Below are 21,234 nucleotides of genomic sequence, written 5' to 3' on the forward strand. Positions count from 1 at the left end.
CTGATGTAATTAAACATATTTTTTTAATCTGGTCACAAAAATAGTATGTATTTCTAAGTAAATTAACCACAGCCGTGCAAAGCCGGATTTTGTTGCTAGTTCAATAAAATTCACTTAATCTGAATAAAATTGGCAGATGTTAATACAGTTAATTACAAAGTCTAAAACAATGTCGCAACTTCAAATGATCCTGTCAGCAATATATCCAAATAATATACCTATATCTTAGCACTTTTCAAATCGACTCAAGACCCATAAAATATAATTGTGTCGAGAGCAATGAAGATACACGTGTAAAAATTGCGTATTCAATTATGATTTTTGTTTGTACGTTTAATTCAGCTAAATGTCGATTTGTTGAGGAATGTTTTTTCAAATGTATACCTTACTAGTAGTCACCCGCGGCTTCGATCGTTTAAGGTGTTGGTTATTATCTGTAAGGTAACAAAATTGGCCTAAGTCTATTTCTGGAGTTCAAGTCTCATTCATACCAAATGTCATCAAATTCAAATTAAATGGGTGGATGCCATGCCATTATATGTATGTATAATGATATAACATCTATATAACTATCTTAGATCATGGTTGGCGGCTCATTGTCCGCATGACTTAATGGCTTATATATTAGGTTGGGGAAAAAGTCTTTTCGCATATAGTATGTATGAACTTGTAATAAAATGTCTTTGGCTATACCATTTGTATCTGGCTGGTTTTGGTATCATTAAAAAGTTTTAATTTTAAAGAAGGCACTTCCAAATTCAAATTAGGAATTTGTGTGATGTTCATTTGTTTTTCGTGTTGTTAAAATGAGTGAATCTAAAGAAGAAATTCGATACATTTTAAAATTTTACAATAAAAAAGGTAAAAATGCAACTCAAGCCGCGAAAAAAATTTGTGATGTTTATGGACCTAATGCATTATCTGTAAGAGTAACGCAAGTGTGGTTTAAGCGTTTTCAAGCCGGAAATTTTGCATGCATCTCGCTCTGGTCGCCCTGTTACGGACAAAATTGATGCCATTTTTGAAAAAGTGGAGCAAGATCGGCATATTAGTAGTTACGATGTAGCTGAAGAACTGGCAATTGACCACAAAACGGCTTTGACTCATTTGAATAAAGCTTGGTACACAAAAAAGGTCGATATATGGGTGCCTCATGAACTCACTGAAAGAAACCTAATGAACCGTGTACTCATTTGTGATTCTTTATTACGACGTAATGAAACCGAACCAATTTTGAAGAAGCTGATAACTGGTGATGAAAAGTGGATCAAATACGACAAGAACGTGCGAAAAAGATCGTGGTCAAAGGCCGGTTAAGCTTCACAGACTGTGGCAAAACCCGGATTAACTCGCAACAAGGTAATGCTGTGTGTATGGTGGGATTGGAAGGGCATCATTCATTATGAGCTGTTACCGACCGGCAGGACCATCGATTCAGAACTGTATTGCGAACAATTGATGACAACGCTAGACCTCACACATATTTATTTTGCCACTCAACAAAAATTACGAGAGTTTGGCTGGGAGGTATTAATGCATCCGCCGTATAGTCCTGACCTTGCACCTTCAGATTTTCATCTGTTTCGGTCTCTGCAGAATTCCTTAGGCAGTGTCAGGTCAACATCACGAGAGGACTGCCAAAACCACTTGTCGCAGTTTTTCGATCAGAAGCCCCAAAATTTTTACAGCAATGGGATCATGTCACTACCAAAAAGATGGCAAAAAGTTATGGAACAAAATGGCACCTACATACTTTCATATAAAATACGAAGAAACTTTTTCCCCAACCTATTATATTGCAGGCCAATGTCTACGGTGAAGGTACCACATACCATCGAGAGTACCACCTAAATATTTACCTGCCTATGTCATGACAGTCAATAAATTATGTATGCTTCGAATATTTTAACCCTAATTAATATTTTATATGTAAAATAATTTTTCACACTTTTTTTTAAATAAAAAAATTATAATATTCTAAAATGATATATTACATTGAAATGAATTAACTTTCCGAATATGATGAATTAAATAATTCTTACATAAAAAGTATAATACATTAGTTGTTGAATTAATTCGTTACACGATATTGAACCGTATCTGTATTGAATTAAGATATGAAATGACGATAACAACCGCTCGTATAATTCATACTTTCACTATTAAATTTGTCAATTTAAATTTTAAGCATTCACAAGTTAAAGATTCTCTCTTCACTCTAAGATTACTTATTAAAGATCATTCCGGCCATTAAAAAAGAGATTAATCGTTTTAAAGTTAACCAACTAAAAATAATACATAAATAAGGTTATTTTTAATGACATGTAATTCTATTTTTAAGTGTTTTTTTTATTTAATTTTGTGCGAGGTATGAGATCAAACAGCCAAAACTTTTTTTTTATTTACAACAAAAATATAACAGGTACTAAAAGTCTTAGTAATAATAAGGTAATAAAAATTCTGTAATTGTTATTCATAATTTTTAAATTATATAAACATCATCACAAATTCCACTGAGTAGCCTACGTGATTTTGTACTAACGCTTACATAGATTTTACTACAATGCATTTTAATCTGATTTCGCAAAAGAATAAACGGAAAAAAGGTAAACAGGTCGACATTAATTTAATTTTACTTTACCTGCCTCTAGTACCAGAATTGACTTGTTAAATTTTTGATATGAACCAAAAATCAAATTACCAATCAACTATTACAAAGAAAAGTTATCTGATTTATAATTATATTTGTAAAAACATATTTCTTTTTAAGTTAACACTCAATACAATTCAATATCAACTTCTTACGGATAAAATAATGAGTGTATTCCGAGATTTTTATTAATATATCAAGTAAAAATCATATGAGAGATATTGAGAGCCTATCTGCCAATTATGAATTTCGACAAATTAAAGTAAATTGACAATCATTATCATTACATAGTATAAAACATAGTAGCTCACCGCTGTCTGCCCCTTAGTATGCTTAGATATATCTTTCAAATTGTGCAACGGATTTTGATGCGATTTTTTTTTATAGATAGAGTGATTGGAAAGGAAGTTTTCTTGTATATAATGTATGGACAATATAGTCAAGAAACAAAAAAAAAAATTAGTTAGTTATAAAAGAAAAACAGCTCACAGGATTAGGATTTCTTATGCTATTCATAGATAATCACAGATTAAATTTTTATAATTCGTTAAATCACAAACATTTTATTTTTAGAAAGGAATGCAAGTTTAATGGCTTTAATAAAGCGGAGTTCAATGCACGTTTCTTAAAATATTTCACTATAAGTTTATTGACTTAATGACATTGTTTGTTTAAAGATGTTTTACTAACGAAAGTAAAAATTAGTCTGTGATTTTACTTTATTTAAATATTTGTAGCTTCGCATGACTTGTAATATTTCGACTAAGACAGGTTTCTAGTATTTTTAGTGTTTTAAACTATACAAAAATATATATAAAATAAGTTCAAGTTGAGATTACAAGGATAAATAAAAGCCATTAAGAAAAGAGAAGTATTAACTGCATACAGATATAAAACAAATGCTTAAATAAATTTGGAAATGTTAAGTTTGGTAAGGAAATTTGATAATTGCCTAATGAATTAACGAATCTGTAGTGAAGTATCATGATCATTGATGATCAGAAGTGTGTCATTTATGATCTTTTAGTGCCCCGGCTTCACACGGGTTCAATTATGATACTAAATATTCTACAGATATTTTTATTTACGACATCACATCAGAAACTTCCAAAATCGTCAGTGTTTCTTTACTATATTGTCCATGTATTGTATACACAAACCTTCCTCTTGAATCACTCTATCTATTAAAAAAATCGCATCAAATTTCGTTGCGTAGTTTTAAAGATTTAGGCATAGGGATTATACCAAAGGGATATAGGGACAGAGAAAGCGTCTTTGTTTTATACTATATAGCGATAGTGATTAGTCCTCAGGCACGGTGGAGTGACGATATACGCAAGGCGGCAGACAGGAGCTGGATGCGAGTAGTCGGAGAAAGACCACAGTGGCGTGCACTTGGAGAGGCCTATGTTCAGCAGTGGACAAAAACGGGCTGATGATGTGTAATGTGTGAAAAGTGAAAGTGAAGAGTCATTACATTCAGTGACCTTTCAGAATGTTACAATTTCTAGACAGAAAAGTCGTCCGACTTTTCGAAAGTCAAAAGTTCATAAGTTTTTGCAAACGATGGAATGAACAGGAAATATTGTTGGCAAAATATTTTAGTACGAAAACGAACTTTCACATTTTGAGAACAAACATTCGAATTACACGATAGTAACAGAAATATTCAATTTATTACCAACAATAAAAATTTTGACACAAATTTCTAAAATACTTTATTTCTGTTTTATTTTCTCGGGATATGAGACCTGAGTTGTATTCCAAGATTCCTTGATCACTAAAAGCTTGGAGTTAACGTTAAGGACTTCTATTCAAGAAAAACGCCTCGGATAACGGGTCTGCCTTTTAAAATTAAGTTTATAAACCTTTAATGTGCCACCAGCTAAGATTATATGCCTGTTTATCGTAGTTGATATCTTAGACGGTAACTATTCTTTCTAAGTTACCATTCAAATCACAACTCTTTAGTGGTAATATTCCTGAAGGTACCTTCCGAGACGAGCTTGAACCACTCGGTAGAATCATAACGCCAGTTTGTAGACTATTTGAAGAGGATACATACCTACTATACAATTGTATTTAACTAACATAAGTATATTTTTAAATATTGAAAAAGAACTACTGAGTTTCTTGCCGTTTTTTCTCTACTAGCACTTTACAGTGTTCGTGGTCATGGGTCTACCCGTGCTCGAAACGTCGGGATGTCCAAAATAATTAATATACGCGATTAAAATCCGTTATAACTAGTTTTATTTAAAATTTAAGACAACGGTAGTATCTTGTTAAGTTTTTAAATGACGATTCAAAAGTTCTTATAAAAGCCTAATTGAATAAAGTATATTTTAAATTTTAAGCGTAATATAATATCTATTCACAAAAATTTAATTTTATATGTATACTATTTTTATCTGTATTAAAAATAGATAACAAAATATTTAATTTGAAAATTATAAACACAATTAAAATACATGAAGTTTTCGTTATAATCTAGACGAATTAGTTACCTAGTTTCTCTAAGACGGACCGTAATTAATTAGTATAATCAGTCTCAAATGACGGATTACGTAATATTACTTTCCCCGTTACAAGGCGCAATTAAAAAAATAATACATCATTTTTTTTACCAAATTAAATAATGATTGCGTTTAAAAATATGTAATTGTAACAAAACACTTAAAATGCTCGAACAGATAATTAATGTTTTGTAGACGATTGAACAATATAGGCAAGATGGCTCAGTGGTTAGAACGCGTGCATGTTAACCGATGATTGCGGGTTCAAACCCAGGCAAGCACCACTGAATATTCATGTGCCTAATTTATGTTTATAATGCATCTCGTTTTCGCGGAGAAGAAAAACAACGTGAGGAAACCTGCATCTGTCAAATTTCATAGAAATTCTGCCACATGTGTATTTCACCAACCCGCATTGGAACAGCGTGGTGGAATTTGCTCCAAGCCTCCTCAAAAAGAGAGGAGGCCTTAGCCTAGCAGTGGAAAATTACAGGCTGTTGTTTTTGTTGTTGGACAATATAGAACGAATGAAATAGAATGAATAGATACATGACAAATTATTTGATGTCTTTTAAAAGTGTGAGATTGACGTTGAAAGTCAAGCATGATATATAGCACAAATATTGCTAGCCGTTCGGTGCCGATCGTAAACAGTTATTCTATGTACACTAATGGTGCTATATGGTGGTTCACTCGACTCATCTTTGACCAGGAAACATAATTTACCGTTGTCATTAAAAATAAAACAACACTAGGGCCCGTCCTCGTTCCCAGGGAACTAATGTCTATTAGGTCTCTTACCAGTGGCCTAGCTAGGTGAGGAAGGGCACTGGTGCATAGAAAAAGAATCGAGCCCTCACCTCTACTACTCTCCTAATACTACTACTACTCCAACTAATAATTACCCTTTAAAATTATAGATACCAAATAAGCAATCTTTTGCTTAGAGACGTGATGTTCTAGCTTCAAAAGCTTAAGGTTTAGTTTAGAGGGCCCCCTGAACTCCGGGGCTCTGGTGCACTGCACCACCTGACCCTACGATAGCTACGTCATTGTCTCTTACAATCTTCACGACTTATTCCATGCGTCTTAGTAAAAACAAGTGGCAAGATCCCTTTTTCTTGTATCAAAAACATAAATACACAAATTTCTATTAATGTTTACAGTTCCCTCCAGGTAGCACGTGCACATTTTTACAGCGTATTTATTTACGCAAATAGTTTTCGACACACTTGTTCACTCAGTTAATGTAATGTAGCGAATGGTTTAATTATCAATTATGACCTCCATAATATTAATAATTTAAACGATACTACACGTTATGGACAATTATTTACTACAATTGTTTATTGTATAAAGTAATACGAAAATGTTTAATTAAAATGATTTGAATATACTTGGCGTTAGGGTCATTTGCAAGTGCTACCTCTCTAGACTTATAGATAAAAAGGTACCCATCTATGTAGATGTTCAATATTGCCAATTGCCTACCTCCCTTGAGCTTGAAATTTCCAACAATCTTTTTTTAGTCCGGTTGAAATCGCAAAAACAGTAAACTATTAAAGTTAGTTTATTTAGTTAGTTCATTTTATTTGACTATTCAACGCTCATTTTGATACTTCTTATGTTAAAAAAGTTTCGACAGAAATTCTGTATTTTTTAGGCTTTTTGAGTTACATTAATGACACTAGAGCAATATTATGCTAAACTAGCCTGTCCCTGCTTCGCACGGATATATATAACTTTTTATCCAGCTTGGGACACATTACTTAAATTTAAGTAAGGATTCCCTATCTTTTCAAGCCATAAATATAGCTTATATTACTCGTGGATAATGTAGCTTTCGAAAGAATTTTGTAGGTCGGTCCAGTAGTTTTTGACCCTATTCATTACAAACAAACAAACAAAGATTTCCTCTTCATATTAGTATACATTTTTAAATTTAATCGATAAAATACTTTGCTATTACTGATCCATCGTCCACATCTAATTTGCGCTCGAATCTGGCTGAATGAACATAATCAAGTCATCTCTTTAATAGAAGAATTATAACAATTGTCGACAACGTTTTTTATTAGAATTTTCTAGCATCTGTACCATTCAAAACAGCCATCAAATTAATGCCTTGCCTCATTAAAACAAATCAATGTAAGCAATATTGTTATTTATATACATTCTGTCACATGAAGTCAATCATTGGATTGAGTTCATGGAATTTGCGCATGCGCAATTGATGTCACGGGACCGAATGGAATCGTCCTGCAACACTGACGCGAATGAAATTGCTTCATTGCGAGAATCAAGATGTATTATTGTGACATCTTCAATGTGGAAATAAAATATACCATAATATAAATATGTTATCTATAACGTTTGCAATCATTAAGTGACATACTTTTTAAATAGATCATATTTAAATGCAATAATGTTGATTATCTGTGGAAGTTGACAAATACATATGTATGTAGATTAAATATTAAATATTTTAAGGTAATTTTCTACTTCTTATCCTGTAAAACTATAGATACCGGAAGTTCATCAAAAACTCTTTACATATACGCATAATGCATAGACCAGACTAAGGCGCCATTTATATTTGTCTTTGAAATTTGTTTGTACAGTCAGAGTAAGATGACCTTCGCCAGTTTTCAAATTCATTCCTTTATGAAATCGTCAACTCTTATTACCTTTTGAAACTAAATCCCTAAACTAACAACTGCATATAAAATTAAACTTAAGTACATAGTAATCCCATTACACAATGAAAAAAATAAGAGATAAGGAATAAGGAATAAGGAATAGCACAGCAACCAAAACACAATAGGCGATAGGCTACAATATTCAATCAGCGGTTGAATAGCTGCTACTAGTTACGTGCTGCTGTTAGTTTTACGGCACTTCGTTTAAAAAATGCCCTACGATTGGCTGGCTATAAGAAATAAGAAACAAATTCCCAGCGCGACGGAAATTTTATTCTTATTTATTATTCCTTTTTTTTAAATTATGAATCGATTAACAGTGCTACCATTGCTTGATTCCGCAATACCTTATTTCTTGTTCCTTATCTCTTATATCTTATTTTTTTCATTGGGTACTGGGCTTTACTCTTTGCTAGATGTGACTTATAATGACAATGACAATGTTATCAATTGGTAAAACAGATTACCGCCCAAACTGAGTACACGACAATAGATCTTTGGTGACGAAACTTTTCTTACCCTGACTTAAGGTTTAAACGGATATATCATAGACATTTTTTGTCATTCTCCATCAAACAAATAGGCAAAGGAAAAGTGGTAAAAATATCAACCAATCGGTGAATACTACGCTACGTAATAGTCAAAAGAAAAAAAAAACATAATCAGTACATTGTTATTTCAACTGTGACGTATGTATAACAGCGAGAGTCTATACCGAGCCCATGCTTGCTTTAAATCTAACTAGCGACCGGCCCCGGCTTCGCACGGGCGCAATGGCGATTACTAAATATACTACAGAATTTGTTTCTTGGAACATAATTAGAAATCTCTAAATGATCAGTATTATCTACTATATTGCACATGTATTACACATATAAAACTTCCACTTGAATCAATCTATCGACAAAAAAAACGTCGCATCAAATTCCAATATAATAATAGACACAGACAGCGGTAAGCGACATGTCTTATACCTACTATGTAGTGATCAATACATTAAAATTATAATTCAAGAACTTTTTAAGAACATACTACAAAATATATTTGATATAATACTTTTATATTTTAACGAATTAAAACGAATTTCTGCTCAAAATACAGCATAATATTACTAAGATTGTACAATAAAATTTTAATTAGGTAATTTATAGGCATTCGTGACACGTGACTTCCCGTCGTTTGTTGTACCAGTATCAAAATCAAAACATCTTAAACCTCTTTTCATAAATTATTCAAAACGAACCTTATTAACATTACCCTAAAGCATAATACGCTATACATAAAGAATTACATTAATACATAATATAACTGCAAAGGAAATGCCATATCGTGCAGTATACATTCAAATCAATCTAATATTATTAAAAGATAAGTTTTGTTTCTTTCTTTAGGATATATTTTTTATCTGCATTATTGTTTTGTGGGTTGGTAGGCTTAATTCTGGTTGGTGAATTTACACGTGGCAGAATTTCGTTGAAATTAGTCAGATGCAGGTACAGAGGTTTTCCTTCATCGCCGATTTCAAAATGAATTATAAACACAAATAAAGCACATGAAAATTTATTGGTGCTTGTCCGAGTTTGAACCCGCAATCATAGGTTAAGATGTACGTGCTCTAACCACTGGACCATCTCGGTTCTGAGCATTTCACATGACTCTAAAATGTCCAATAAAACTTTTTATTCTTAAGCAAAAGTTAACCTTTAAATAAAGATAATATGTGCATATTTTTAATTAAGTTGTGGGATACCTATTTCGATTCTATCCTAGTGATACATCAGTAGGAAGACTGTACTGTACTGAAGACAAGAATATAATATATTTTCCTACTATTATTAAGTCTCTTAATAGACGATGAGCAATAGAATTTGTATCAGTTTATACAACTGTTTAAATAATAAGAAGCGAAATTTTACGATTAGTTTCAAAGTTTAAATTACCTAAAGGTTTATTTTTTACTTTTACACACATACGGAACGTTAACAAAAGGCGTTACTGTCAAAATACGGCGGAATTAAGTGAATAACACTCATAAAATGGCCGACAGCAATTAGAATGGGCGCATGCCTCACTGCGCCTCACAGTGATATAGTTAGGGTTCACACTTCCAGAAATATAGTTTAATTATTAAAATTCTGGAAAGTTATAAACTTACAAGCACATAAAATTAATTAAATATAAATGTAATCTATATAAAGTAATAACTATTTATTTTTTACTAAACATTGACTTTGAATGTCGAAAATAACAATTGAAACTTTATATTATGCCAACAGATAATAAATGTATTTTACGTATATATAAACTCCTTATTGCAACAGAAAAACCTCTTTCAAAACAAACTCCTTTCAATTCTATCCATAAATCATACATATCATACGTTCTATTACTTTGAATTGCATTACTTACAAAGGTCTTACTGAGAGAATCTAGACAAAGAACTCAATAACTTATTTTTGATAAGGGTTGACCTTTCGATCTTTGGGATAGAATCCGCGAATTTCTATTTTATGTCACAGAATTACGAGCTATACAATGGAACTACAAGACGGTCAAACTAATCAATTACACGATTACGTACAAATATACAACCTTTTTTCTAAATGAATGTAATCTAAATAAATTAATGCATTCATTTTATTTCAAGAGTCGCATACAGAATATGCACTAAGTTTTACTTTTAAATGTTTCACATTTTGTTAGGCAGGAGGAGCAAAACGACCACATGTTCTTATGGTCAGCACCGACAATTGACAATGGCGCTATAAATGATACCTCATATCGCCAATGGGCCACCAACCTTGATATCAATGGTTTAATCCTTCAAATCGGAACACAAAAACACTGAGTACTGTTGTTTGGTCTGAGAATATCTGATGAGTGGAAGGTGTCTACCCAGACAAGATTTGTGAAACAAAGCCTTACCTCTAACATTAAGAATTACACACACATGGATACATAGAGAAAATTAAAAAAATCCATTTTGTACTGTTAAATGACGCCGTCCACATCAATTTTTGTATTTTTCCAATTTATACACCCAATTATCTCTAACCCAACCTTTACAAATCTAGATTAATTTTCCAATGTATATAGCCAATTATCTCTAACCTCGGTTATGTTAGATTACAAATCTACATTAAATTATATTATGATCGATTCAATGTTTTAATCGTAAAGAGTTACCCAACAGAGAGAGTAACTCGCATTTATATATTAGCCAGTGTAACAACAGGCACAAGGGACATAACATCATAGTTCCCAAGGTTGGTGGCGCATTGACGATGTAAGGAATAGTTAATATTTCTTACAGCGTCATTGTCTATGGGTGATATTGATCACTTTCCATCAAGTGGCGCCCATATGCTCGTCCACCAACCTATACCATAAAAAAAATTAGATTAGTCCAATTGTATGTCTTTCTCGTATCGTGTCAACCCTGTGCTCCAAATTATGCAAAATATGATACTGAACTTGTTATGTCACCGTTTCGCTCCGAAATCCAACAGTCACAAATAATATCGTTTCCGGCAGACGATTTCGTATTATTGTTATAAAATGTAACAATTTCATACAGATATATTTCAACTCAGAATTTATATAGACTTACTAATTTCTTGATTTTACGGTGCCATTGTTCTTTTAAAACTACAGGCCTTACAACAAAATGGCGCTACTAAAGTTTATACGCAACACAGGCAGCTACAGGCACAGGGGACATAATATCTTAGTTCCCAAGGTTGGTGGCGCAGTGACGATGTAAGGAATAGTTAATATTTCCTACAGCGTCATTGTCTATGGGTGATGGTGACCACTTACCATCAGGTGGCCTATATACTCGTCCGCCAACTTTTACTATAAAAAAAAGGATTTCATATGATTTCCGAGCAGAAAAAATGCCCATTAACAATATTTCTTCTTTATGTTGCAATTTTTCCTAACTTCAATACCGTACGTATATGTATTTAAATTTTGTATGGCAATACATCAATGTATATACTTATGTGTAGAAAATATAGATATCGATTTCCCCATATCGATAATTTTTAAGTAGAGTAAATCAATGGGCCATATAAATTCTAACTTCGATGTATCGTCTATAAAAACAAAACGCAACGTCGATTGATCTTAATATTTTTTTGTCTCTTCCTCATGCTATAAAAAAGCACTTCAAATTTAGTTGAACTGTCAAGCTAAACCTTCGTCATCCAACAATTAATCTTATCATAATGACATTAGTAGGTCGACAATATTTGCAGGAAGATAAAATAACATATGTTGAACGCGAAAGGTCAAAGAAAATTGATTAAACAGATAAGATGTGCTATATTAAAATGACGTAACGTTTTTTTTTAATTTTTTTTTTTTTTTGTGAACATTCAAGAATAAAAGAAATATCAATGATGTTATTGTTGTTATTCTATTTATTTTAGATTCATAGAAGTTTTTGTTTTTTTTTTTTGTGAAAGGTACGAAGTACTTATAGCCTTTTTGAATATAACGAGAATTAACCCACAATTTAAAAAAAGAACAAATAATTTTTAATTACATCGGAATTTATTTAATCTACTACGTGAAATATAATTGAAGCCGTAGCTGCAAATCTGCATGAAGGGTCATAATATTTTACTGTAATATATTGTTACTATGTATGTATGAGCTGAGATAGCCCAGTGGTTAGAACGCGAGCATCTTAACCGATGATTTCGGGTTCAAACCCAAGCATGCACCACTGAATATTTATGTGCTTAATTTGTTTTTATAGGTCATCTCGTGCTCGGCGGCGAAGGAAAACATCGTGGGGAAACATGCATGTATCTAATTTCATATAAATTCTGTCACATGAGTATTCCAACAACCCGGAACAGCGTGGTGGAATATGTTCTAAACCTTCTCCTTAAAGAGAGAGGAAGTCGAAACCCATCAGTGGGAAATTTACAGGATCTTGGTGTTGTATTGTATGTAAATAAAAAATTATTAAATTTGTAACTAAGTAAATATCGATTACAATTATGTAATTAAAAAAAATGATTATTGATTTTTCAAACTCAATCACAAACTCAAATTCCTTTATTCAATATAGAAGCATTACACTTAAATAAATACTACTACCGGTTCGGAAAAAGGAACACTCAGAGTGTTCCTTTCCTAAGAAGAACCGGCGAAAGAAACTCAGCGGGTCTTTTTTTTGTTTTTTTTTTTTTTGTCAAATTAATAAGATACATAGTAGTATATGATTAGAAATAGCCAGGAGGCGATCGTTTCATTCCCAAGGTGTGCTATCAAACATAAACTCGCTAATTGTATAGTAACCTTTTGCACACAAGCGTTCCTTAACAATTTTTTTAAATTTGGCAACAGAAGCATTTTGAACGCTTAAATAAAAAGTTGTAATCTAAAATAATATAACTTTTAAAAAAGGCTTTTCAATATTATGCACTTTTGAAATATAAAATATAACAATATTTAAATCAAGAATTAAACGTTCCACGATTTTCATAATCAAACTTCTTTTAAAAACTTTAATTTCTTAATGCACGCGTTACACGTTTTTACTTAATAGCGTGTAGATCCATTCCACTTGGAAAAGTCGCTCAGAGAAATCTAGTAGTTATAGTATAATATAACATATATAAATTAAAACCAGACTTCGATGCATAAATTCTGTACAGGTTTAAAGTAGACCTATTACTCTAGTGACTTGAAGTTTCCATTCTATTATGTAACAAGAAAAACTACAACTTTCGTTCTTGGAACAAAACTACTAGTTCCTTGAGATTTCTCAAATAGAGACGTAGTAAAACACACATGCTGAGCTGAGATGGCCCAGTGGTTAGAACGCGTGCATCTTAACCGATGATAGCGGGTTCATACCCAGGCAAGCACCACTATATATATGTGCTTAATTTGTGTTTATAATTCATCTCGTGCTCGACGGTGAAGGAAAACATCGTGAGGAAACCTGCATGTGTTTAATTTCATCGAAATTCTGCCACATGTGCATTCCACCAACCCGCATTGGAACAGCGTGGTGGAATATGTTTCAAACCCTCTCCTTAATGGAAGAGGAGGCCTTATCCCAGCAGTGAGAAATTTACAGGCTGTTACTTTACTTTACTTTTTAAAACACACATTGTTTATATCGTTTCAAAAACGCAAATATGACTATATCATTCTTGATTTGTTTACGTTTTTGTTTAAGTTCCCTATTGTATTTCGACTTGTATCACTTGATACTTTAAAACATTTAGTCTAGCTTATCAACAACTAAACAACAACAGCCTGTAAATTCCCACTGCTGGGCTAAAGGCCTCCTCTCCCTTTGAGGAGAAGGTTTGGAACATATTCCACCACGCTGTTCCAATGCGGGTTGGTGGAATACACATGTGGCAGAATTTCTATGAAATTTGTCACACGCAGGTTTCCTCACGATGTTTTTCTTCACCGACTCTGTCTAGCTTATCCGAGTCAACAATTATATCAAGACGGAAGAAATTTTTTTTATGATAACGTTGTATTAAATATGAATTGTGCCATGAATTGAAACTTTGAAATGTATATTCCAATAACCCACTGCTATTCATAGATCTTTCTCGAAGATAGAGGCTGGTCTCCGAAACGGTGTTACTATTTAATTATCGCCAGTGAGCCAGTGTAACTACAGGCACAAGGGACATGACATCTTAGTTCCCAAGGTTGGTGGCACATTGACGATGTAAGGAATAGTGATTATTTCTTACAGCGTCATTGTCTATGGGTGATGGTGACGACTTACCATCAGGTGGCCCATATGCTCGTCCGCTAACATATACCATAAAAAAAATCGACGATTCAAAAACACTTCATTGTGAAGTTTATTAGAATAAAATTGATTTGGTGTGATTTGATTTGATATATTAATTCAAAACAATATCCCATTCAGTTTTGATTGCTACGTAAATTAACCAATGCGTACTTTTCAGAATAAAAACCATATTAGCTCCTTAAGTTCTCACGATCTTATTAGGTAGTAAAAAGTAACAAAATTGTCTATGCCTAATTAATCTCATTGTCTATGATAAGTTAATATCTATTATACTTGACTGTACCTGCGTATGAATGAGTGGGGTCTATGCCGAAGGAAACAACATACATACATAATTAGGAATTAAACAAAACAAAAGATAGTACTATAATAACAATACAGATATATCTCAATATATAATAAAATTGGAGTGTCTGTTTGTAATAATAAAATAGCCCTTTTTACTCAATGCATATGAATGTGCATATACCAAAATCGAGATGGCCCAGTGGTTAGAACGCGTGCATCTTAACTGATGCGGGTTCAAACCCAGGCAAACACCACTGATTCATTTGCTTAATTTGTCTTTATAATTCATCTCGTGCTCAGCGGTGAAGGAAAACATCGTGAGGAAACCTGCATATGACAAATCATAGAAATTCTGCCACATGTGTATTCCACCAACCCGCATTGGAACAGCGTGGTAGAATATGTTCCAAACCTTCTCCTCAAAGGGAGAGGAGGCCTTTAGCCCAGCAGTGGGAATTTACAGGTCTGTCTGTCTGTTTGTTCCGGTTAATCTCTGGAACGGCTGAACCGATTTTGACGGGATTTTCATTTGCAGAAAAAAAAACATTTTTTTGCTAAATTCAAACGCGTACAAGGTCGCCGGCACAGCTAGTCTCAAATAATTTCCATTATAATAGCCTTGTAACTTGGTTTCTAAGCTCGCCTTGTGATTATATCGACATAAAAAACATTGCGCTCGGCTGTGCCTTATACAAGGACGTTTTAATCCCTACCTTGAAAGTCTATCACGTCTAATATAAGCGCTACTGGTTCTTACGGAATACAAATATTTAAAATAACTTATATATTTAGAATAACTGGCATAACTTTAAAGATTATTATTATTATTATTATAACTCTGTAATTGCATTCTTCGTGTCTTTATTTAAAATAAAGTCTATGATAAATTTGATTTTACGATCGGTGACAATTTTTTTTTTTTCGTTTTTTGCAACAATCGTCTGCTATACATATTAAAAAAAATCGTTCCAAATTTGGATTGGAATAAAATCGTAACTGAATCAGTAAGGTTATAAGATAGTGGAATTTTCCCCAGAAAGGCCTACTCTGGCTGTAGTTATGTCAGGCTTAAAATATCTTGTCCTATAATCCTTAAAAGCAAAATAAATTCTGTTAATTAAAAAAAAACTAATGTCAAAAAGGGTTTACACTGTAGGTACATAGTTTTATTGTCATTTGTAATATAAGAGCTGAGATGGCCCAGTGGTTAGAACGCGTGCATCTTAACGGATGATTGCGGGTTCAAACCCAGGCAAGCACCGCTGATTCATGTGCTTAATTTGTCTTTATAATTCATCTCGTGCTCAGCGGTGAAGGAAAACATCGTGAGGAAACCTGCATGTGACAAGTTTCATAGAAATTCTGCCACATGTGTATTCCACCAACCCGCATTGGAACAGCGTGGTGGAATATGTTCCAAAACTTCTCCTCAAAGGGAGAGGAGGCCTTTAGCCCAGCAGTGGGAATTTACAGGCTGTTGTTGTTGTTGTTGTAATATAACAGGAAGATAAACGGAGTTAACTAAGTACATCTATAGATTTTAACATTCTAGTATTATTAAAATATGTTATGACAATACCAAAGAAACATAATAACTAAGCTGTTTTTTGCATGTAATTACACTCATTCGTTCATTTCATTGCTCCATTCTAACTAGAATACAGAAGTAATTAGTTAATTAAAGTCCTACTGACCCATTTTAGGATTACATTCGACATATGTACAGGATATATAATAATAATAATTAGCAACACAGGTGATAGACATTGCAATACCAAATACTCACAATATACAAGACACAATTGCCACTAAACTCAATAAATATAACGAGCTCAGAGATAAAATAGTGAGGATGTGGAGGTTGCAGAACGCAGTAATAGTTCCAATAAGTAGACTTAGTCTTATCAACAGCTTCACCAGTCCTTAAAAACTTTAGATTTGCCTAAGAATACATACATCCAGTTACAGAAAGCTAGCATGCTAAATACTTGCAGAATAGTGAGAAAATTTCTAACCTAAAATACCCCACAAATCCAATCAAATACCCCACTTCGAGACAGACGTAAGTGCACGTGCCTAGACAAAATGACAAATAATAATAAAGCTTTATTTCCCTTATTAGTTGTATATAGCAGTGTCATCGTTTATGTGTTAGAATTTTAGTATGTTGTCTTTTTTTTACTACTACTAGTTGGGTCTATAAGCCGTTATTGTATCTGGACGACAATCTGACAGGATTTAAGAGAAGATAAAAAAGAAAAATCATAATCAAAATACACTTTATTTAAAGTATACTCTTACAAACAAAATTTGAATACTTATCTTTCAAGGTTATTTTTATATTAGGAAGAACCGACACGGACCTCGATACTGTTAGTCTTTTTCAAAAAAAAAAGTAATGTGTAATAATTCTACACAATTATATTTACGTATACTATAAAGCATATCTCCAAACTCTATTTAATTATTTATTTCATTTATTTAGCCCCTGTATCGTAACATACAATTTATGTTTTTTATCATTACATAGCATAAAACAATTCCAATCACCGCCATATGACCATATGTATTCAACGGATTTTGATGCGGTTTGATCTGAGTGATTCGAAACAAAATTTTTATATGTAAGACGTGGAGTAAAAAAACACTGATAGTTTAGACATTCTTTACTTAATTTAATAAATAAATAAATGTAAGACAATATCACATACATTACTCTGATCCCAATGTAAGTAGCTAAAGCACTTATGTTGTGGAAAATCAGAAGTAACGACGGTACCACAAACACCCAGACCCAAGACAACATAGAAAACTAATGATAATCTACATCAGCCGGGAATCGAACCCAGGACCTCGGAGTGGCGTACCCAAGAAAACCGGTGTACACAACACTCGACCACGGATCATTTATTATCAGCATTGCATCGGGTCGCTAGCTTTAAATAAAAGTAAATGCAGTGTTCTGCGGATTTTTATTACGGAATCGAATAAATAACAATAAGATAATCCATACCGCAGTAAGGAAGGAATTACTTTGTGAACTCGAAAGCTTGAAGTTACGTTCATAACTCCCTGAGTTTCACATCTGACACAATCATTAACTCTAATACGGAATAAGAACAGAAGATCTTGAGTATGAAATAACTACTAATCAATCCAGAGACAACTTTATATAGTATTAAAATAATTATCATTAAATATTTATTATTATAACAAAATGTCGTCACGGCACGGCAACATCGTAAAACATCGAAATGGATTAAATTAATGGACAGTAAAGTTAAAATATTGAAAATATTGATCGAGAATAATTACGATCAAAATCAAATCAAATCATAATAAACTTTATTCAAGTGGGCTTTTATATCTTAAATACTTTGAAATCGTCATTTAAAAATTACCGTGAAGCTACCACCGGTTCGGAACGTAGATTCTACCGAGAAGAACCGGCACTACAATCATATTAGTTAATTATATATGTATGTAAAGTATCATAGATTATATTTAAACGAAACCCTACAAACGTATGAATACTACTACAATACGTACAGTATTCAAATGAAATCAAGTGTAAACTTAAAAATAAACTTTAAAATAAAGCGTTTTTAAATCGTCAATATTAAACACAACTATCATTTCCGAAAATAGCCTCTAGCGAGAAGAAACGGCAAGACGTGGAGTAAAGAAACACTGATAGTTTAGACATTCTTTACTTAATTTAATAAATAAATAAATGTAAGACAATATCACATACATTACTCTGATCCCAATGTAAGTAGCCAAAGCACTTGTGTTATGGAAAATCAGAAGTAATGACGGTACCACAAACACCTAGACCCAAGACAACATAGAAAACTAATGGTAATCTACATCGACTCGGCCGGGAATCGAACCGGGGACCCATGAAAACCGGTGTACACGCCACTCGACCACGGAGGTCGTCAAAAGTATATAACTTTTATATGAACAGAAAAGACGGTAGCTCCGATATGCAATTTATTAGTTTTTGTAGAACACGTCTAACGACGGAGATTTCTATTGGAACTGGTTCTAGAATGAAGATAAACTTTAATTAGTAAGAAAAATAACACAATATTTAGCCTATTATTTTTCTTTTTAAAGCAAAAGTGACCTACCGGCCTCCTAAGCTCATCGCGTTTGAACTATTGAACTAATAAAAAAATATATATTTATCTTAAATTATTACAAAGCTCGATCCTGCCCTCTTGGATTATCTTTACTAAATAAATAGTAACATTCCTTATATTACTTATTAATATAATTAAGCATATATATAGTAGTAATAGTAGCCTAATCTTTATATTTTAATTCATTAATCAAGTATACAACATAACAACAACTTCTGCCACAAATGAACCTAAGAACCAAAATCAAAATACAAAGATTATGTTACAATAGATTAGCTTGGTAGGTACCATTTATTACAATTTTGTTCACAAAGAACATGAAAAATAACTGAAACATTAAAAAAAAATAGTTATTATTGTTAACACACTAATCCATTTATTTTTATTACGTTCCTAATTTCAAATTTAAAAAAATTATAATAAGGCTTTCCATTCATTATCAAGTCATTACCAATTACGAGGCTTTATATTTCCTATGCTTGTTTTTACATTCACTTTCGATTGACTACAATGACACAGAACACAATACGATGTAGTTTAGAGATAAATATATTTTTTAGTCTGTGCTTCCTAACTAGGCGTTCGACTTAGTATTATGTAAAATAAATTATAATTCTATTCAGATAATAAGGTAATATTTAGTAACTAGTACTCGCCCGCGAATTCGCTTGCGTTTTACGGTGTTGGTTGTCATATTTCCGATAAAAAGGAGCCTATGTAGGTATTTTCTTGGAGTTCAAGCTTGCTTCATACCAAATTTCATCAAATTTCGTTCAGCGGTTTGAAAAAGCGACAGATAGACAGACAAACCAATCTATCGTGTCTTCTCCATAGCACGTGACATTGACAATAATCTGTGCCTTTTTTGGCACAAATAAAAACCAAACAGTTTTTTTTCATTAATGTCAATGTCATCTATCAAACTTTGACATTTTATGCTCGTGCTCTGCGTTGAGTTTTGTTTTTTTTTTCCTTACAGAATAGCTCTATGAATCTAAGATACATCCATATACATTTAACTGGTATTAGTGTTTACATGAAGCCACACATTTAGGCAATTTTTAATTGTTTTTAAAACATTGTTTAACGTTTTGTAAAACATAATATACCAAAGTAATACAAGGTAATTACAAGTACTAATGGTTTAGCACACACGCTACACAAAATCCTTGGTAAAGACCTTCCAGAGAGTGGAAGCACGCGCCGATGCATTCAGACGCACGCAATGACAAAAAAAGATTTTTTTTTAAATATCGACCTTGATAACCAACTGTAAAGTATAATTTACTTTGCAAATTTGCTCTAAAAAATAAAAACTTAATTTAGAATTATTTTTTAATGACAAGAACCCGATGAATAAGTGTTTGATTACTTATGACTTCGACTAAAATATAATAGTAATATTATTTAATACTCAAGGTATTCTTTCAAAGGATTTAACACTTAAAACGTGGGCTTCACTCAAGCTTTAAAAAGCGGTTATATCATATTAAAATGTGATCGCTAAAGATCATAACATACCTAGATACATATTTGTTTGTATTTTTTTGTAGACTTGCCTACAATATTGTGCTCTGGAAATCAGATAAATGGGAAACAATCGGTCCCATTTAACATGATACTGTTATTGCTCTATGAGGTCTTTTGCCATGTATCTCTTGCAAAAACCGTTAGGTTCTAATTTCTAAATCATTAGTATAAATAGCGCAAAACCTTTTATAAACACATACCACACGTCTTATTGCCTTCACATTCAACCATAATTACGATTCAAGAGGGAAATGTCGCTAGCATTCTTGCCACCATTCCACGCGGTCATAATACATAGGTACAGAAGCTATTGATAATTTTAATTGATTTCGATATAAAACCGGATGCACAAAACTGACATATTTTATGTGTCTATTACTTAGACACTGGAGTCCAAACTCAATTAAACAAAAAATGCTTTAAAACTAGTTTAATCTTGATATTATTGCAATATACATTATTTTGTTGTCATTAGTAGTTAGTAAGTTAATAAAAGAATACAAAAGAAGATCACAGAACATTCGATTTTTAAACATTACTTTTTCTTTTTGATTGTTTTAAAAAAAGTTTTATACATGGTAAAATTTAAATAAAATTA

Source organism: Vanessa cardui, chromosome 17, assembly GCF_905220365.1.
Source record: "Vanessa cardui chromosome 17, ilVanCard2.1, whole genome shotgun sequence".
Classification (NCBI taxonomy): Eukaryota; Metazoa; Arthropoda; class Insecta; order Lepidoptera; family Nymphalidae; genus Vanessa; species Vanessa cardui.